General features: G+C 37.4%; 1 protein-coding gene and 1 long non-coding RNA gene across 5 annotated transcripts in view; one reads left to right on the top strand and one right to left on the bottom strand.

Annotated features, from left to right (window-relative positions):
* Nucleotides 1-23054, top strand: part of LOC128743575 (uncharacterized) — a 551236-nt gene that overhangs the window by 187931 nt on the left and 340251 nt on the right. The window lies entirely within an intron of this gene.
* LOC128743578 (uncharacterized) lies at nt 10260-11036 on the bottom strand. The gene is made up of 5 exons (XR_008412307.1): nt 10962-11036; nt 10804-10903; nt 10571-10721; nt 10377-10436; nt 10260-10316 (listed from the first exon to the last, which is right to left on the bottom strand). It is a non-coding gene; the product is annotated as an uncharacterized LOC128743578 (long non-coding RNA).

Genomic DNA, 23054 nt, shown 5'->3' on the forward strand with positions numbered 1-23054 from the left:
GCTGTATACCTTGTAGTTTTATTTTTAGATATAACCCGTTGTAATCGACCACCTCCGATTTCAACCAAATTTGGTATAATTGCTCAATCCAACCCCACATTCAATTTTCCAAAGTTTTGTACAGATTGATCAATCCCCCTTGTAGTGCAGTGAAATGCAGTGAATGCAGTGAAAAATGATTTTTTCGAAAATCTGAGAAAAATAGAGATGCGGCACTGAAATGTCCCTTTATGGGAACCGGTTCCGGATTTACAGTGTCCCCCCGGATCCGGATAGCGCGCACCATGGCTCATAACTGCGGCAAAGTACCTGATATGTCCACAGAGGATGATTTGTTTACAAAAATCAACAGATTTCAAGTAAATTTTAAATATTTGGCAACTTTATCTAAAAATGCCAAGTCACGGTCCCCCAAGGAACTCCGGAATAACTCCGGGACCATATGACATATGGCCATTATCTATAGATATTATGAAAATAGAAAATATTTTCGGCAAAATTTAGTGAAAAAATATTGAAAGATAAAAAAGTTATGGCCATTTTATTGAATTTTGCGGTGCTAAAAATGATGTAGACCTTAGAGGGGTTAATGGCAATTCGAGGCATACCCGATGGCATTTTGGCGGCAGTTTCAATGGCAATTATCGCAAACCAACACTGAAGGCAAATGGAAACGGATCGACTGACGGGCAGCAAATTCAGCAGCAGGCCATTGTGGTCTTTAACAGTTCTTATAAGAACTATAGTAATTGGAGAATGGAAAGATTTTTCTACACTTTCTAAATGGTTAACGTTCCATTCGGACAATTATTTGAGCAGCAGCAGCAGCCGATCTGGTTTCTCCCACATCTACACTAGCTTACAAGTAGCAACGGCAGTGCCAGTGACTATAAAATAGCACACTAGGTTCGCCGTCTGCTCATTTACCGCACGATCGCACTGACGGACGGTCAGTATTTTGATAAAACTAATCCATTTCTACTTTACAGTGATTTGGTATTTCCTATCACTCCTGTATTAGCGGGCAACCATCATCCTAGAGTCTCAAGGACCGAATAGCGACATCCATCTATATATTGGCAACAGTAATTATAGTACTGATTTTTAAGAAGTGCTATCAGTTCAAACATAGTTCTTTTCAGGGCCACTAAACAATTTCAAACGGTTTTTTTCAAAACCACCATTGATTCAATGAAGAATTAAATCAGAATATTTCGCTCTTCTTTTACAAATAAACACTCAAACAATGATACTCAAATATGCATATGCCATAAATGCAGTTTGCATTAGTCTTTGATCTAATGATCAGACATAAAGTTATACTTCATCGATTAAAACATGTTATCAATGTAATGAGTATTATATGACACAGTCCTACGTCACCCTTTCGTACAAACCTTAGGGCTGTATACCTTGCAGTTTTTTTAATCTGTATACATTTATTTACGTTTCAATTTATATTTACAGTTACAAATTCATTTCTAATGCAGGAAAATAATCTCTACCTTAACATTATCTTGTAATACAGCATCATATTGTAAAATATTTGTAATACATTTTTTATTTCGATTTTTCATTAAAGTTTATTCCTAATGTGAGGCAGCTTTGTTTTGATATTGTTCTTTTCATTTTACAAAGTAATTGTTCAGGATCCTTTACTACTAGTTTAAATTTTTGGTATATGCTGTTAGTTATCCATTTCCACACTATTTAAAAAATTTACAAAATTTGATTCTATGTTCTATGGTTAAAAGAAATTTCTTGTCTTTCAATTTAGTTTTAACATATCGGCTAAAATTATTGATTATTGTTGATTAAACGATGAAGATAAAAATATCGTCTGCATAGGCGATAAGTTTATAAAAGCTATCGTCTATGAGACAGCCTCTAATATTGTTACTGACTGATGTTCTTACTTTTTGTTTCTTTTTGACTTGGTCGCTTTTGTGTCATTTGCAGTTCTAAATGGATTGTTTGCTTTCTTCGTCAACTTACTGCCTTGTTCTTTTACCTTACTTAACTGGTTCTCATCGTTGTCTGAGCCTTCCGATGAAGTCGTCAAAGCTCGTTTGCTGAGTGCCCCATCCTGTTCACTTATTTCTTCGTCCATGTAGTTAGGCTGGATATCGTCGGCTGCAGTATTAGCTTTCGATAGTGCTTTTTCATTGTTCAGAACTATCACGTGGTCGGCGACGCGGCCTTGCTGGGAATCCTGAGTTACTTTCGATGACGGTTGGGTACTATCAAGAAAAGCAGCATGCTTATTAGCGATTGTTATTGGATTATTCTGAGGTGGTAATGTTCGTTCGTCGTTTTGTGCGACTTGGCTTCTCGTACTGCGGAACTTTGATGTCAGTATTGTCATATTTGGTGGATCTGGCTCGGCTGTGTCGATTATCGGTTTTGCGGGTCTTCCTAGTATAGTTCCACTAGCATGTTTTAGTGATTTAGTTTCTGACGCAGCGGCAACAAGTTTCGGACAATTAGATTTTTCGTGGCCTTCGATTTTGCAGTAAAAGCATTCATTCTTTAGACCTTCATAAAAAATGCGAGCACGAAAGTGCCCAATGTAGAGATGTGCTGGTATTTACTTAGATATCTCCATGTGCGCGCCTCGCACACCAGTGAATATATTGACATTCAGTTCGTTTGGGAAACGTTCTCTGACATGCTGCCTTATAGTGCCATATTGTCCAAGAACGTATTGGATTTCTCGTTCATCTATTTCAGGTGGTAGATTGAATATACGCACATATCGGAAGATACGACAAGCTTGATCAACTTGCACGTTGGTCTGCGATCCATCATCATATTGGAAGGTGTATTGTTCCGTAGCATCCGCGATAAATGCGGAGAAGGTTAGTTCGTCTATGAGCTTCACAAAGAATTGCCCACCATTTTCTTCTTTGTAAATGGTATGAATGTCCGCTGCAGTTAATTTAAGATTTCCGGTTGTGAACATAAGTACTTGAATCGTTTGTTTGAGAAACCCCACAAGTCCACTCGACACTATTCTTGGAAAACAACAAAAAACTGATTTTCTCAAAATTTTTAACCAATCCTTATATTTTTTGGTATGAGGTTCTATGATAGTACCTAAAATACATTATGTAGACTTATCTTTTGATCAAAATAATGATTCTAGCTAAAATTACAAGGCTTTAAAGTTGATGGATATTTGGGGTTTCTCAAACAAACGAGAAATTGACAGTGCACTTCAGTAGTTTTAGGCCATTTTTATTCAAGCTTGTGACCTTTCCATGTTCATAGTATGTAATTTGCTACCATATATCACTGGGGATGTTAATTTAGTACGTACCGCTAAAAAGAAAAAGAAGGGAGGGGCGCTAAATATTATTTATTAAAAATTTTGATGCAGAATACTACAGGTTTTAGAAAAAGTTTTGTACTTTTTTAATCGAAATTTTTATCATGGTTTGCATTTACCTATTTAAAAAAAAGGTAAATGGAATAACGGCGGGTTTTGAATTGCATAAATGGACCAGAATAACACGAATTCACATCGCATAGAATACCTTGATACTTTGCTAGTTGTAGTTAAAGATATCATAACCAGAAAATAAGCATTTTAAATCTTGGATAACAACCGTACTATGATTATGGAGCAGAAGCTGAGAATAAGGATCTGTTCTCAAATTACGTTATACCAAAAGGAAATGGAGATACGTGAACAGCACCTTAAATACTTCGAACGGATAAACTATTGATTTTACAGTGACTCGGGAGTGCTCAACGGATTACTCACATTAGGAAAAGCAATGAGCTAACAAAAAAGATAAATAGAAAATTAAACCTTTTATTTATATTTTGTGCTATTATTAACATTGTATAGTAATTAGTGGGTTACTGCTTTTGTGAGAAACGCATGGATAGTTTAGTCTGTCGATTTCCGGAACGAGATTGCTACAGTTTTTACTGTATCTAGATTACAAGAATGGTTTATTTACGATATCTTGTCGACCAACTAATCCAAGCTTATCTGCATTTGCAATCAGCTCTCACTTTTTCACCTTAAACATTCTTTTCTTTTTGATTTCATACGCCGTTCTTTTACTTTTAATAACTTTTGCCTTGTATTCTGTAGTCCGGCGAACACTATGTTTCTTCTTTTTGACTGTGTCCAACTCATAATTTTTCGATTTCGAAAACATTTTTATACGATTGAATTGTGTTGCAAAAACTGCTTACAACATTGCACGTAAATATTGAATGATAATTTTGTACTTATTGCAGCGCCGCTCTAGGTGATTATCGGAAACATGGATATTTGGGGTTTCTCAAACAAACGGATATTTGCAACCCCAATTAAAAGGGGTTCGTGGAACTAACTTTGTCTGGAATTTTGAGGGAAGGTGTAGATATCCTCAAGGATTCGAAAACTGTTAAAAAGTCAATTTTAATAAAAATGGCGTTTGTGGGGTTTCTCAAACAAACGATTCACTTCCAAGTGCGACGGTACTTTGATCACGGAGAAAAATATATGGCAAAAACAACCATATTTTAGGTTGCTTCAACCAGCTTTTCACATTGAAATTTGCGTAAATATATACTTGATTACTTTGACAAACCGCGATGCTTGAAATTAACTAAAATATTAGGTTGTTTTTGCTTTAGGAATTAACTTCAATTCAACAAATATTTGCTTGATATAACCAGAATCTTGGTTGTTTGGTTTTGACAGTTGATATCTTTTAGGTAATATCAACCAAACTTTATAGTTTGATCTAAACAGATTTTAGTTTAAAACAAACTGATTAAATCTGTCAAGTCAAACATTGAAACGTTTGAAACAAACTAATATTATTTTTTGAAATAAACCTGAAATGAACGTTAAATGTAACCAAAAATGTTGTTTGCAACAACCAAGAAATTTATTGAAACAATTTTTGCTGTTTTAAACATACATACGCATTACCGTTGCAGTTCAAAACCGAGTCTATACCATTCGGTTTTATTGTTGTTCTGTACGTCGCAAGTTGTGTGCTATATCACTGTGCGATTACAGCTCACCGCTTTCGACTTAATTGCGACACACAGAACAAGAATAAAATCGATTATCGCAGGTCGATTACTACGGTGTTCAACTGCATCAGCAATATCTGTAGCAATATAACTGTATTTTCGGAATACGAGACAATTTCATGAAAATAAAAAGTTATAAATTATTACTAGTTTTAAATTTATGTCAGCTACTGTCGCTGATGATCCAAATCGACTGCTTCGGCTTTCGGTCCACCTTGAAATCATTCGGGTACGCCAGCTTGTACGAGTTCTTCTCACCAGCCAGATTGTTACGATTTCGCCAGATCCCATCAATTAACGCCGCTCTGCTGGACCAAAGAGATAAACTGAAACTGAATTGTTGTTTTTGCTACCTCGAAAGTAGACGAATGACCACCCTTGTCTCGGCTTCCGATCAGTTTAAATGTTTTACCAGGCTAAAATCTCGCTAGATTCTTTTTCTAGTACCGGCACTGGGACTTCGAACGCCGTAAAACTAGACATTGGATGATAAAAAAAAACATACGATAACCATCAGGATGAACTGGCGAAAGGGAAATCCGAAATATTCCATCCGATCAATGGAAGTTCAAGTCCAAATAGTTCAATTGCTGACGAAAGGGTTTTGAATTTGTATGAATAGTTGCTAATATTCTGGCTTTTGAACTCACACAAACTAAAAACGATGATGCAGAAACGCGACACGTCGGCCACGTAGGCAAAAGCATCGTTACACTGACCATCCTGGATGTCCACCACCAGATTCATATCCAACGAGTCCTGCCTGACTTGATCCGGTAGCAGAACGTACCTCAACAGCGCCTTGTCGGTGTGGAGGTCGAAGGTCAAGCACTTTGAGAGTACAAATTTGATGCAGAATTGTTAGTGGGTCGATAACTCCGGCGTCCAGAACCCACAGTGGATCGCATTTATCGTCGTCAATTCGGTACAATGAAACCAACTTGCTACAGTTCGGATTCCCAGAATCCGATTGTCGGGTGGTGCAGAAGCACCAGTCCGGATGCGGACTACAGGGAGTGCTGGGGTTTTTTTTATCGGTGACGGCATATAGAATAAAGTCGCAGGAACACCAGGATTCCAGCGGGGAGTAGTGATGAAGACGTGATTGATATATCGTTCCATGACGGAAAATACATCCATCTGCATGACACCGAAAAGTCCTATGGCAAATCATGTAAGAAAACGTGAGAAAATGGAATGAATAATCTTTAATGAATGTTACTTATTTCGGAACCTACCTCCGCGTATTCATACATGACCCAGGACAAACCATATTTCCCACAAGAGGTTTATTGTTTCAGATTTCAGTTTTCCTCTTGTGATGTGACGACGAACAGACCGCGAAAACGCGAGCGACGCGACGACCTACACGGCAAAAAATAATGACATCATCGCAACTTAAATTTTGGTTGGAATAAACATGCTTATGGTTGAAAATAAATAAACTTTTAGTTTGGATCAACTGATATTTAATTTGTAACAATGCGAGTTAATCAAGTTGAAATAATGTGTAAAAGTCGTTACTTTCAACTAGATTTGTGGATTTAATGCAAACAAATTTCGATGTTAACGTAATCAAAAATTTAGTTTGGGCTTCAACCAAATTTATGGTTGTTTTAAACTAGCCACATTTTTCTCCGTGATGGAAGAATTGAAGACCAGTTTCACTGTATTTTTCCTTACACTGTTAGCCATTGTGCTTAATAATTCTTTCTCGAAAGAAAGATTCCGCTATTGTAAGTATCAAAAAGAACAATAGTCACTGAGGACTATTGTTCACAATGTTCTTCAGGAGCAGAAGCTCATTTTGCATCCATCTTTCATGCAAGTGAAATGCACGAGGTTTTTGACGTAGGACTACGTCTTACGGCAAGTTTTAAGATAGGGTGTCATTCCAAAAAATCGAAAAATGCGAGCGTCACGAAAAATGAAAGGTTTTGAGCGCTAATAGCTCAGCGGTTTTCCAATCGATTTTCAATATTCTTACACCAATCGATTGGAAAATCTTCTACGAATTGACCCAAATAAAGAAAAGTGTGGATTCTTGATGTTGAACTATTGAAAAATTAAAAATAATGAACCTATGTTTTACCAGAATTCTCGCTTCGTGATTGGTTGTTGGAAATGACGTCATCAAAGTATAAACGCGTTTTCACGCTTCGGCTTATAATTCAGTCAATTTTCAATAGATTTCCAAGATATTTACACCAATTGATCGGGAAATCGATTGAAAATATTGAAAATATAAAAAACTATTGATTTTGTTTTTGAAAATGAATTTGAAAAATTGTTGGTTTTGAATTGATTTTGAAAATTTGAATTATTTTCATATTTTTGCCTTTCCTCGTCAGTGCTTCCCTAGCACGGATGACAGAAATATATACGGTATAAGCTATGGGTTAAGCTTCCTTATGATTGTATTTAATTTACGCCCTATAGAATCCGATCGAAAATTGTTGAGCTTCAGCTGTTGCTGCTTCCCACGGATAAGGCAACGAAGACATGCAAATTCACCAAGCGAGGTGTTGTAGCTGGAGCACTCAATGATCGCTGCCGTGATGGAATATCTGGCAACAGGACTTCTGGAATTGGGAGGACAAATGCTGCTCGCGACAACGAAACGATCAGAATTATCGTCACTTGCAGCTGGCCATCCGCAACAACGAAGAGTTGAACAAATTGCTGTCCCGTGTCACCGCTGCTATGAGAAGTGTCTTTTAGAACATTCAAACTGTTTTGTTGCTGCCCAAGAAGACGGAAAAGAAGGCTTAAATTTCCAGCATATCACGTTGAAAAACCGTTCTTTTAAGAACGAAACATTTGTTCATGAAGGAGGTGAGGAATTTTCACTCACAGATTTAAATTCTATTTAACTTAGATTGATCTGATTATTTGCTTCTTTGCAATAATTTTAACCGATCACCTCGCGCTGCTGTTCGCTTGTTGCTGCTGGACGCTGATTGCAGCCAACAAATATACTAGCTCCAAGTAAATGTGTTCGGTCAAGCGTCAAAATAAATGAAATTGGATTTAATCAAATGAAAGAGTTTTAGTAACATCTTTTGCATCTTAGCAACACAAATTTATTCATACAGTAATAATACGTAGCGTAATTTTTCTTTGGCAGCAAAAGGCGAACGGCTCACTGGTAGCTTTGCTCTTTTGTTCAGACTGAAATTGAAATGCTCTATTTTTTATTTCACGTAGATGATAGAATGAAGAACCAAGAAAAATGGGCGTTGCTTGTCGCTTGCTCTGGTGCATAATACGTGGTAAGCCGGCGAACAGCATTATACAAACGCTAGCTAAGCTAGTGCCAACATCGTTTGCCAGGCAAACGGAAGTCACGTATGACTCGTGCACGTGTTCATTGGCGGCTGACCGTGTGTTGAAGCTGAAGCACTCATTTCGCTGCCGTGATGGACTATCTGGCGACAGGAGTTCTGGAATTGGGAGGACAAATGCTGCTCGCGACAACGAAACGATCAGAATTATCGTCACTTGCAGCTGGCCATTCGCAACAACGAAGAGTTGAACAAATTGCTGTCCCGTGTCACCGCTGCTATGAGAAGTGTCTTTTCGAACATTCAAACTGTTTTGTTGCTGCCCAAGAAGACGGAAAAGAAGGCTTAAATTTCCAGCATATCACGTTGAAAAACCGTTCTTTTAAGAACGAAACATGTGTTCATGAAGATTTGAGGAATTTTCACTCACAGATTTAAATTCTATTTAACTTAGATTGATCTGATTATTCGCTTCTTTGCAATAATTTTAACCGATCACCTCGCGCTGCTGTTCGCTTGTTGCTGGTGGTTCATTTCGTTGCCGTGATGGCATAGTTGGCTGCTGAAGTCCTGGAATTGGCAGGAAATATGCTGCTCGCGACAACAAAACGACCAGAAGCATCCCACGTCACTTGCAGCTGGCCACTTGGAGTGGTATTTCTCGTGATTCAGGACCATACACAAACGGTTTCGTTGATCTCATAGCTGCTGAGGCTTTCCGGTTGGTCCGTTGCAACAAGCCGTGCCTGGTTAGCGGTTATCGGTACTCCAATTTACCGAACAGAGAATTACGTTAAATGCGTTAGTGCAAGTTTATTGCAAGCAGGAGTTATGATAATCAAACAATCGGTTCTTTTAAGGGCCACACAACGATTGAAGAGTTTATTATATTTTCTTGCCCAGTTAATACCATAATTAACGCAATCGACGAGGGAAAAGTTGAATTTTTCGCCATTGCGGACGACCAACCAATGACGGTAATAAGTTTTCTGGTCACAGGTGACATTTTCTGCGACTTACAATGCGTCTGCAGGTTGTAAATGCTTTATCCGTGTCGTTTTGTAAGCCGCAGAAAAGTTGCGCAAAATTTTCAACTTTTTGAAAACTCGCGCGTACCGTCTACCGATTGCCAAAGGAAAAGCACTATTCAACGTAAAAACATATCATACAAATTTATTTACTGTTTGGTTTAGTTACTAACTTGGTTTCATTTTAATAAAATAGATTCAATCAATTCATGGATATAACTCCAAAATCGGTTGAGGATTGAATGTATACAATGTTTCTACTTTGATGACCGTTACGGATGTAGCTTGTATACATGAAGAATCGTATTATTATATACATGGATACATCCTACTATCGCTACAAAGAGACTTACGTGGTCCTACGTCACCTATGCGGTCGTGTCTTGTGCACAACCCCTCTGATTTTATTAAAATCTTTCCTATCAGTATGATAATTCACATGCCGCCTTAGTCCATTAACATATCCTTCCACAAGTTGCTTACAGAAAAAGCATTTCAGTATGCCCGCCATTTTATCTTTTTAGATTTGACCTGCTAAACCAAAAATATACAAGTTATTAACACGACATTTTACTTACCATTTACTAAATAATTCTACGAAATTGAAGCTTTCCGAATTTAATCCCGGAACGATGGATTGCAATGCTGGATCCATTATTCAGTACAGAACTCACAAGATCTTGCGTCGCGCACGTGGCAGTTACTTTTGATAGATAAGGGTTGCTGGACTTTCAGCAAAAAATGATATTTACTGATTTTCAGTAAAAATTCAGTTCGTTTAGGCATGGTGCACAAATTACGTAACGCAAAAAAATTGTGGTTTTTTGACCCCCTCCCTCCCCTATGTAACAATAAGCAACGCTTGGCATAACCCCCCCCTTAAAATTATGTAACGTTAATTAAACCTCACTCCGCTTGCCAGCTTTCAGCCAAGACAGTGATGACGAACCTACGAACACATCTGAAATAAGAAATGATCATAATGAAACTGTAGTGAATAATGTTGTAAATGAACAAGTACTTGAAACAAGCCACCGTCATAGCGAAATCTCTGCCACCGTATGTACACCAACGCAAAACACTGCGAAAAAGAAAAGAATGTTTGATATTTATTATCAAAACATGAACAGTATAAAAGGTAGCGAAAGGCAAAAAAATTTATTTTTGTCTTCGCTAGAATTGGACATAGATGTATTTGCATTTTCTGAAACTCACCTGGACGACACTGTAATAGATTCAGCACTCTTCTCGCCCTGCTTCAACATTTACCGCTGCGACAGAAACACCACCAATAGCGACAAACAATCCGGCGGTGGTGTATTGATTGCTGTACACAATCGTTTCAAAAGCACCGAGCATTCAAAGGCTGAAAATAACGAAGCAATTTGCGTTAAGTTATCAATAGCCAATGGTGCACTATTTTTGTGCTGTGGTTATATTCCACCTACCTCCAGCGTTGATCGCTACCGCTCGTTCTGCTCATTCGTTGAATCCATCGTAGAATCAGCTGCTCCTGAAGATGAAATTATTGTCGCCGGCGATTTGAACCTGCCAAATTTGAAATGGAATCAGTCGCATTTTGATTCGAACAATATATTCTACTTACCCGACCAAGTCAGCTCCCAGCGCGAGATAGCTATTGTTGACAGTTTTCTCTCGGCCGGTCTGTTGCAAGTGTGTAACATTCCAAATGACAACAGCTGTTTTCTTGACTTAGTGTTCACTACGGCACCGAACATCTGTCAAGTAGCATTAACGGATCCATTGATAAAAAACGAAGTTCATCATAATGCGATGTTATTGACCGTCAACGTAATCGGACCGATAGAGTGCGAACAAGGGGTGCTCGAAAATCACTTAAATTTAAAGGCAATGGATTTTGGAAGCGCCCGTCTGGAACTTGCAAATATCAGGTGGGATGAACTGTTTGTAGCAGAGGATATTTATCACGATTGTGAGGAATATCAACGACAAACGGAGAGAATGCGCGATTCTCTTCGATCAATGAACATTTTAAATACTGATTGTGAAATCGCAGTGGTTGTCGAGAATTCAGTCGACTATAATGCACTAGTGTTTTATTATACAATTTTTGACATATTTTCTCGTCATTCTCCGATGATAACAAAACGGCGAAAATACTCAAACAGGTATCCAGAATGGTTTACACCGGCACTTGTAAATTTAATGAAGGAGAAAAGAGCAGCTCTAAAGCGGATGCGTCGGTCTCCTTCAAACGAAAACGTGTTAAAGTACAAACAAATACTAAGAACGTTTAAGGCCGCTCATAGAGATTCGTATCAGGCTTACATCGCAGACATACAATTTCGTTTGAAAAGTGATCCCAAAGCGTTTTGGAAATTTGTAAACAGCAGAAGAAAGAGTTCCGGCGTTCCGGATTGTGTCTGTTACAAGGGTGTCACATCTACCGATGTTCAATCATCAACAGAGCTTTTCGCGGAGTTTTTTGAAAGTGTTTTTACTGAAGCAACGGGCAGCACCACCGAATTGTCCGTTGATAGCGACGATGTACCATACCAATTGTCCAATTCTTGTGTCGAAAACGGTATTCGCGAGCTCGATGTCAATAAGTCTGCAGGTCCTGATATGCTAACAAATAGAATCTTAAAACAGTTTCGACTAGAATTTGTGGTGCCTCTTACACGCTTGTTCAATGTGTCACTAGCTACCGGCCATTTTCCGGGGATCTGGAAGATCTCGCACATCACTCCGATACATAAAAAAGGGGCTAAAGCTCATGTGGAAAATTACCGAGGAGTTGCTATTCAATCGGCAATTCCGAAGCTTTTTGAGTCGTTAGTTTACAGTCGCCTTTACGATAATGTGAGTAGCCGTATCTCTCCTACGCAACACGGATTCCTGAAGAAAAAATCTGTCATAACAAACCTTTGTGAATTCAGTTCTACAGTTACGGATTACATTTCAAAAGGTTTTCAAGTGGATTGTATATATACAGACATGAGCAAAGCATTTGACGCTGTCGACATTAATAGTATCTTGAAGGCGGTTAAAGATTTCGGCATTCGTGGCTCGCTGTACAACTGGGTAAAATCTTACCTCAAATATAGAGTACAATTTGTAAAAATGCGTGGCTACAAATCTCGTTCGTTTACTGTGCACTCCGGAGTACCACAAGGCAGTCACTTAGGACCATTGCTATTCGTGCTTCTGATGAACAAATTGCCTGATGCTATCTTCCATGCAACTATACTGATTTACGCAGATGATGTGAAAATCTTTTTTCCCATCAAATCCATTGGTGATTGCATGAAATTGCAGATTGATTTAGGTCATGTGGGAAGGTACTGCGAAATCCGTGGATTGAAAGTAAATACCAACAAGTGTTCAGTTATGACCTTCACCAGAAAAACCAACCCTGTTATCTTTGATTACGCATACCGAGGAAATGTAGTGCCGCGAGTTGAATATGTTCGTGACCTGGGGATAACGTTCGATCGCTCGCTTTCCTTTAGCAGGCACATTGACAATGTGATTAAAGAGAGTCTGAGACTTTATGCACTTGTCAGAAGATTTGGCCGTGATCTCGACGACCCTTACGCAGTACTTTCGATCTACAAAGGCCTTGTCAGAAGTAAACTCGATTTTGCGAGCATTATTTGGCGTCCTCAGTATATAACGCACATCCAGCGCATCGAAGGCATCCAGAAAAGGTTTGTAAGATTCGCTCTCAGGAATCTTAGATGGAATGGAGAACAGCTTCCACCGTATCACGATCTGTGTTCTCTGGTGGATATTGATACGGTCCACTCGAGACATAAAATAGCCGACATAATATTCTTTTTGAATATCCTCTCAGAACGAACAAACAGCCAACCTCTGAGCAGTCGGTTAATATTTAACGATAGTGCAGTCACACTCCGACAACGCAGGACCTTTGAGCCGCCTTTTCGGTCCAGAAATTATTCGCAGCACGAACCTACTTCTCGCTTCATGAATGCCTTCAATGCACTGCAGCATATTATAACCATTGGCATGAGCTCGGATGTGATTAGGCATAGACTTAGTTTATATTTCAGAGGACAATTACGTTAACTCTAGACTATTTATTTTATGACTTGTAATTTTTGTAACTTTTGTAACCTGTAGAATTAGATTTATAGTCATTATTACTTGTATAGATTTAAGAATGGGTAAAGGGCTTGAAGCCTATATTCGAAATACATTCAATTCAATGATACCTCCCCCCCTCCCCTACCATTGAAAAAAAACCCACAATTCGTTTAATTTATTTTATTTTTACAAACTCAAGAAACGCATCAATTCTGTATAGTGTTCGAACGAAAATTGAAGTCCGCGTTCCGGTCCGGTAAAAAATCGGAACGAACTTTTTAGGTCCGGTTTCGTTCCGGTCCGATTTAGCTCTGTTCCGGTTCCGGTTCGATTCCGGTCCGGAAGTCCGAAATTGTCCGGATGCAAAATTTACCAATTTTTAAAAATTAAGTAAATGTCAAAGGCAAAGCTTTGAATGTCTGGAACCTGTAATCTGTAACTTCTAAACGCTATCCGGCTCCTTGAAATGGAGTATATAAAAAATTGCGGCACCATTGACTGGTGCTTGGTAGCTTACCCGTCATGGAAAATTCCTAAACTAAGTTATTTTCTGTTTGACCTACCCTTTTTTCGAAAATTTAAGCGCATTCCAAAATTGTGCACATTCAGACATAAAAGTCAGTTTTTTAATAAAAAAATTGTCTTTCACCGCCTCTAAAAATTCAAAAAATGCAATACCGATGCTAAAACGATGGGTCAAAAAGAAGATAATTTTATCCATTTATAAAAAACAGCAGTGAGTGGTTTGTGAAATAGGGTAATTGATCTTGAATGGACCTATTTAACGCTTTTTAACACCACCACTCGCACTCCTGCTCAGTTTACTCGTCATTTATAAATAATATGTGGTGATATTACTATTTGTTGGAAAGTATCACCTTTTTTTCTACATTATCAGTACTTTAAAAATGTATAATTGATGAAACTTTTATTAAATATATCGTTTTTAGCCAAAGCCTATTTTTGATCTTGAATGGACCCAACATGATCTTGAATTGGACCTATTTTTGATTTTGAAATGGACCTAAATTTGGATTGTCATAGTTTCTTCCATGTAAATGAACAAAATAATAACAAAGAACTTTTTTTTAATAGTACAACTATACTACTGCTATTTATTAATAGGACACAAGGTTGAACAGCTTTTACCTTTCTTATACTCTGTTAGAAAGGTATGAAAGTCGGTTGAAAAATTTGAAATCAGTCACAGTCGCCGAGGGTCTTGTTTTTATGTCAGCCCAACAATTGAACAATGTTTCAGTGACTTGATATGCGTTATGTATGTATCTGTGTGTGACATTTGTATATTGGAAATTTATTATTACCTGTTGTTCAGATATGGTTGAAACGATTTCTACGTCATAAAAAAATTATGTCGCCTATTAGTTTCAAAAATTTAAACCATTCATTAAAAATATGTAATATAACTTGTATTAAACGTAGTTTATTAAGTACAGTGGGGTTCGAGTTTTTATTTAGTGACTACATATTTCGAAAGGTCAGACTTTTACTGACGTAGGACTACGTCTTACTGCAAAGTATCTAAAGGTTTGCGACAGCCCCTGTCGAACATTTTGAATATAAAACCGTTGCAATCGTGAAAAATTCGTTAATTAGTGGTAATTATTCAATTTTTGACACATTTATATGCAATTTTTTCAGTTAAAAAATGGTCTAGATTTTGCCACGGTTTCGATTTTGGCAACATAGGCGACACGCATTTGTTGTCAAATTCGAAATCATACTGTAAATGGTGCTTGAAAAAATTAGACTTGGTAATTCTACTAGGTTTAAACGTAAGGTTAGATACAAGGTTTTAATTTTAAATGATAGTCGATGAAGAACTGTACCAGATATAAAATAGGTGAACCTTCCTATTTTCTATCTGGTACAGTTGAATATTTTAGATCTCAGGGTCACTCAATTTCGGTGGACAAGGAGGTATTAATTTTGTCAAAAGTCAGAGGGGAGAGGTGCTTAAAGAAAACTTTACATCCCCAAGAAAAAAATCAGAGGGGTTGTGTATAAGATGCGACCGCGGATGACGTAGTACAACGTTAGTCGAGTTGCATGATTTTGAATATTTTACTAAACTGATTTTTAATCGATCTGTCAATCGATCAAAAGGTGATGTGAAGTCAACCTGCTTACTTATCGGCGGAATATAAGGTCTTTGCCAAATATTTTTTAAGTTTTTGTCACCCCCCCTTTGGAAATTGGCTTGAAAAATCGGGGGGCTAAAAAAAATTTGTAGGCTATGAGTATAAAATCAATTGTCAGTATGCTCTACAGCCTGAAAAACTCGAAAAATGAGTGTACTTAACACTTCTAGCACGAAACAGAAATGGAAATTCGAATTCGTAGTTTCCGAAAATCGTCCAAAAAAATTCTCTCGTTTTTGTCTTCTTTTCGTACCTTTTTGCATGGAAAATAATAACGTATATATTAAAAGCAAGAACAGATTTGGCCCTTGCCCCTACGGCTCCTTGAAGATAGTCGTTCAAAAAAATCATGAATTGCGGTACCATGGATTGGCGCTGGGGGCTTATCCGAATTGAAAAATTCCAAAACGACATGAAAGAACATTTAATTATCTCGTGTTTGATCCATCCTTTTTTAGAATCCGAACAAATAACAAAATGGCGACAATTAATACATAAAAGTATGGCTTTTAAGCGAAAAAATTGACTTTAAGCATTTCTAAAAAATACAAAAATTACAATATCAAGAAAAGGATGGGTCAAACACTAGATAATTTTGTTGGCTTTCAAACAAAAAAAGAATCATAAGAATTGCTTGAGCCGTTCTTGAGATATTTATGGTACCGACTTTCAAAATCTGGTTTCGAGAAAAACGACGTTGAAGTTTTTACTCGTTGTTTAATCGCTCCAGACATGCGTGGTACAAATAGCTGTAACTTTGTCAATATTTGGAATTCATGCAAACGACTTCAAACACATATGGTCAAAATGTTAATCTTTCGAAATAATCAATCAAAAAATATAGGTTTTAAAAAATTGAAAAGGTACTATGCCCCCTTAACAGAAGGCAGTTAGTATCCCTCTTATCTTTTGATCCATATTATCTTTTAATCAATGATGGTTAAAATTTTTGTACAATACCGATTTTGTACAAATTAAGTTTATATTATTTTAGGCATAACATGACATATGTTAGCTAACTAATTAGGAAGACTTTTTAGTTTCAAAACTAGAGGCTACAATATACAAACACTATGAAGCAACTACGAAAAAGGATGAGTGATAGTTAGTTTTATCAATATAATTAAGTTTTTATTTAGGCTATAAATCAAGCCTACTTTCAATATCCCGTGCTTATAGATTAATTATAAACGGAGATACTATAGTGACAACAAGCAGTTTTATGGAATATACAACGGCGTGTTCGTTGGTGGTAGGCAATGATAGCTACCGGCAGTGATGTCTCGGAGCGCAAAACTAGGTCCATTCTAAAATCAATACTAGGTCCATTCAAGATCAAAAAAGGGGGTTAACATTTTTCAAGAATTTGAAAATTTTACTGGTTTTACTGAACTTTTAAATACCTAAATTGAAATTACACATATTTTAGCATGATTTTAAGAGTATTGTTTTATTTCAAACCAGTTCCGGTTCCGGGTAGTAACAGTTTGAAAATACTCTATGGTGACTGCCAAAACGCTGAAAAACAGCTACTTTTAAATACGCGGCAATAAAGTAGTTTTGGCTATAATTTTAATTTAATTTTAGTATATTTACGTTCAGAAATGATTAAAGATAAACATAAAAGCTAAATACAGTACAAAGACTTGATAATTATATCCTAAAATTCTTATTTAAAAATAGGTCCATTCAAGATCAGAATTCGACTAGGTCCATTTCAAAATCATTTACCCTAATAGCGTACCGAAGTTAGAAATATGATTTCGATAAAAACACAAACACAAAGTTTTTATGCACTCAGGACACGTTTGATACATACAGCTGTAACTTTAGAAGTGACTCTCGCACTCGACGTATGAAGTTGGTAACCATGTTCGTCTTCATATGTAACGGATGGGTTGAAAAATAGTCAATGAAGTACGTGGATGATCTTTTTCTTGTTCTACCAGTAGACAAAGTAGAAGAGGTCCTCGGCACATTCAACCAATATAACAGCAACCTGCAATTTACCTGTGAGATAGAACAAAATTAGCGACTACCATTTCTCGACATGGTTGTAATACGTCAACCAGACCAATCAATCAAAACTGAGTGGTACTGCAAACCAATGGCATCAGCCGCTTCATTGACTATTTTTCAACCCATCCGTTACATATGAAGACGAACATGGTTACCAACTTCATCCGTCGAGTGCGAGAGTTCAGTACAAACCTGACTGAGGAAGCTACAAACGATATAATCAAGCAGCAGCTAAAGATCAACCACTATCCCACAACATTCATTCACCGTTGCATAAACACCACCACATCGCAAGCCGTTGTCGTTCCAGCACAATCACCCGAAGCAATTATTTACAAACCGATAATCTACGTAGAACAACTAACCAATCGATTGAAAAAAACGTTTCGGTCGGATTTCCCTAACATCAGTTTGGCAACAAGAAACGATTTTAGTGTTAAAAGACTGTTTACCAACACAAAGGACAACATTCCAACGCAGATGAAAACGAATGTTATCTACCGCATACCGTGCCGGGATTGTCAAGCCAGCTATGTCGGATTTACTTCAAATCAACTAAAAAAACGCATCAGTAATCATCGATCGAACATCAAACAGATGGAAGCGCTGATCGATGTAACAAACCGAAGTAATCCAACTGTAACTCACGAACTAAACAACATGAGAGAAAAAACTGCTTTGCTTGCGCACTGCATAGACACTCAGCACCGTTTTGCGCTAGACGAAACGAAAGTAGTTGATCAACATCGTCACCAAACAGCACTGCCGATTTTGGAAGTTTGTCACATAACAAACACCGATCATACAGTTAACAAGCGATCAGATGTTGACTGCCTTAGCTCCAATGAGGTTTAAAAAGGTGTGGCAGATGAAGACATTTGATGGTATTAGTAGCGAAAAATCAGAAAACGACGTCAAACTACAAAAACAAACCGCGTCGGACAATGGGGTTTGTTTTTGGAGTTTTACGTCACGCTTCATCGTGATTGGTCGATTTACGATTCCACCCACACCATGATGAAATTTCTTCATTGCACTAACACCACTTAACCAACATTGCCACACCTGTATATATCACCTTGCCTTAGCTCCACATACGCTGCAATCTTACACACTATCAAAACTAACATAGCAAAACAAACTTCTCACTCAACACGCACACACGCAATAACAAGCAACAGCATCAATACACAACGCCCCTTTACACAGAATATTCAACCATCACAGTAGCCAAAGCCAAATAGTGTACCGATTCAGCCAGGGTGTATGTTAAAACGATCCGCAAGAATTTCGTTCGAATACAGTGAGTTTTGAATTTGTTCGATGCATTAGGCACAAATCGATTTAATAATAATTTTGTATTCAACATTATTATATTTTAAGCTCGGTTAATGCTAGTATTACTTATCAATGTGACTAGTTCAAACCTTCTACAGAAGCCACCAGACAAAATACGATACGTGGTTCTGTATGACGTTCTATTGTTATATCTTAGAAATGATGTTAACTATGTTATTTTATGTTGTAGAACTCCTTGAGAAAGATGTTAAATACATCGAAACGTCGGGCATAGAATAAATAAGTGTCGTTTTGCTTTGCCGTATGACTGTCCTGCCGAAAACATAAAGTTTATAAAAATAGAGGTAGGTTGGGTATGCGGTTAATTTGCTAATAAAATAATATTGTCATACATTAAAAATAAATACAAATAAAATTAAAATGCTAGAGACTAAATATCGGGAGGCTACTGTGTTACCTGACTCACTGCGAATATGCGTTGTGTTCGCGGGATCGTGTTGGTTCGAAAGGTTTCGAAAAATATCGCCCTTGTATCGAAAATATCGTTAATTTTGATCACTAAAAATAACGTACTTAAACGTTATATTTCATGTGCCAGTAGTACGCAATAATTGTATTGTGAAACTGAATTGTTATTTATGCAACTTTTTACATATTAAATGCAATAACAAAAGCATAACTTATAAAAAATCGTTTGTTATCGATATTAACTGCATATGCGTTATAAATGAATAAAACGTATGGTTACGTTTTATTTCAATAATACGCATATTTGCAGTGAGTCAGGTAAAACAGTAGGCGTTTATTGAACAGGACTAAGATCACGTCTAATTGGGAGGCCTACAGGGCATCCCTCACCAAATACAACGCAGAGCTTCGCGAAGGCAAACGAAAGTCCAGAGTCAAGTTTTGCGAAAGCATCTAGACTCTACCTGTGCCGGCGCGACTCCAAAAAGCGTTAGCCAAAGACCATAATAATGGCCTAGGGCATTTGTAAAAAGAAGATGGCAGTCTCACTGTTACTACTAGGGAAACGTTGGAGATTCTTATGAACACGCATTTCTCTGGTTCGACAGTGCGACAGTTTCCACTGCGGTCTGTTTTACTGTCAAACGCGCACCGGACTTTTCCGGACTTTCAACGGAATACCCGGTTCGGTCCGGTTCCGGAACGCTTCGTTCCGGCCGATAAAAAATCGGACTCTAAAATTTCGTTCCGATCGGCCGGACTTTCCGGACTTTACCCGGTCCGATGTCGATCACTAATTCTGTATTCGTAACAAAACAACTCTGATCGGAATGTCAATTCTGAGTTTAGAACAGAATTTTGGTCGAGAGTAGAATTGAGGCCAAAATTATAAAGAGTTTGTTGGGCTCAAATGGTCTTTACCTGCTCAGATTTGTTCAGCATTATTTTTTAATTTCATAAATTTGTTACGTAACTCTTCTCATGACTCCCCCTTCCCCCTGCGTAATAAAAAGTAACGCAAGCTCAACCTCCCCCCTCCCCTCTGTGCGTTACGTAATTTGTGCACGAAGCCTTACTGGATTTCAGCAAAAAAGCATTATTGCAACATCGTACCTCGTAGCTAACTGGGCGGTTATGTAAGGTAGCTGGAAAGCTATAATTTGTGTTCTTGATCATGTAAAATTGTTTCCAAATGCACATATAAATAACTCTGAAATGTACTGAGAATTGAACACATACAATGTTGCTACTTTGATAAATGTTACATACAATGCAAGTAGCATGTATATATGCTGCATATATTATGTATACATGAAGAATCGTTTTATTACATTCATGGATACATGCAATATTGCTATACACACCAAAATTACTTTTTTCGATCCAGCAAAACGGTTTGCTGGTTGTTACCCAGCAATGAAGTTTTTCGCTGAAATTCAGCAAATGATTTAAATCTCAATGTTATTTGAATGAAACTGTCATATTATACTGTATGAACAGCAATTCGATTCATCTGTCAAATTCAAAAGAATTTTCAAAAGAAAAAACTACAAGGTATACAGCCCTAAGGGTTGTACGAAAGGGTGACGTAGGACTATATCAGATCATCAGATCTAAGACTAATATAAACCACCGAGAACAGACTACCAGGTAATTGACAAAAAGTGTTACGTGGACGGGGGTTCATAAGTACAACGCCTGCAACCTTTAAGACAAAGATATTTCCTTTAAAAATCACTTGTGTGCATCATAAAGATTGAAATGGTAATGAATGACAAATTTCTATTTTATTTGCATGAGAGTCCTTATCCTCCTACCACAGGGGTAAGCCCATCATAAAATAAATAAATTCAAAATAAATTCATGCCTCCAAAAACCCTACATATCAATTTTAGCTCCTTCTGCTTGATTAGTTCTCGAGTTATGAGGAAATTTGTGTTTCATTTGTATAGGAGCCCCCCCTCTTACGTCCTTCTTAAAATCGCTCTCTTACCCCCCTATAAAATTGCTGGTCATTTTATCTATCCAACGACATATAAATTGTTCAGTTTCGTTCAGTAGTTTAGTAGTTATTAGCATTTGAAATCTTTCATTCAAACGTTACATTTCTATTTTCGTTTTCACAAAGTGCTACCCAGTCCCAGTATAGTAAACAAAGACGTAGTCCTACGTCAAAACTAGCTATTAGAACGAGAATTCACTTACCTAACAATTCTTCGGAGTTACAGTGTTCGTCCTTCAACAATGGCCTGCATTTCTCGTTTCATTTATGTACCATGCGGTATCGAAATCCGTACAGCTTCGAAATCCGTACACCTAATGGAATTTGCTTGATTATACGCATTAAAACAGTCTAAATGCAAAATATTAATAACAGATCCTGACCCATTTTTTATTGCCATTATATCGACGTCAAAACATAGGCAGTAGGCCATGGAATACAATCAATGGAAATCAAACTGTAAATGCCTATCGGATTTCCTTGTCCATTCGCTGTGTCGTTAGCTATTTGCTAAGAAAATAACTTTCAATAAAATCAAGTGTAAAGCGTACTTAACCGTTATGTGGCGAGATGGACCAACCATGGTCTTAGCCAACAAAACCCCAAAACAAAAAAAAAATAACCGTTATGTGTTCGACAGGGTACCCGGGTACCTTTTCAGCTTTCAAAATACGAAATTCTGAAGTTTTCTTTGATCAAGGATACTGAAACTCTGTGACATCTAAGAACTAGTTGAATTACAACTTTTCATAAAATAAGTTTTCATGTAGCACTTAAGGGGGTGGAATTGGGGGGGCTTCGAATTTTTTTACCCTTTAAGTGCTCGACAAGGGTACCCGGGTACCCACAAATTGAAACGCATGTCACTTTGGCAATTTTTGACCGATTCGGACACTTTTACGACCAAAAGATTCAGGAACTTATCCACTTCCAGTGTGGTTATAACAGACCCGGAAGTGGTTCATCTGGTTCCCGGAAATCCGGCAGTCCGAGGATGTGTTCCGGAATTAAAGCACTTTTTATATTTTTGGATGTAATTATAGTAATATGGGTGTCCAAAGTTCTTCCAATTACTCCGAGAGGCTATTCTTCATTGTTTTAAAACAATACAATGATATATCCTCGGAATGGCCATTCTGCGACAAGTTCCCGTGGGACCTCCTGTGGCCATAAAACTGTTTGGTTTGCAACACTGGCAATATGGGTTTCTAAATTCATGAAATTACTCCAGAAGGTCATTTTCCCTTATTTTGATTCTATCTGATGATTTTGCCACGGCATGGCCATTCCGGAACATATTCCCGTGAGGCTTCACAGTTGTCCAAAACCAAAAATATGTGCGCATTAGAGTTTTGAGTGGGAAAACTTGATTTTAGGTTTATGGAACCTTTGGGAGAGTTTCTTGAAATTAAAAGTTCTATCGTATGGTGAAATTCAAATTTTGAATAATCCCCCTAAAAGTGAAATAAAAAATTTATTTTTCTGCAGCTTCAATATAACACATTGATGAGTTCTGCAAAGTTTTAGAGCATATTATTACAAGAAATTTTGCTGAAGACCGTAACCTTCTATCTCTTCAGCGAAGATAGAAAAGTCCTATTTCTTATATGTGAATCTTCCAAATCAGTTTTTTTTATTTTAGCTTTTTTGTAGTTGT

This window comes from Sabethes cyaneus, chromosome 3 (genome assembly GCF_943734655.1).
Source record: "Sabethes cyaneus chromosome 3, idSabCyanKW18_F2, whole genome shotgun sequence".
Taxonomy (NCBI): Eukaryota; Metazoa; Arthropoda; class Insecta; order Diptera; family Culicidae; genus Sabethes; species Sabethes cyaneus.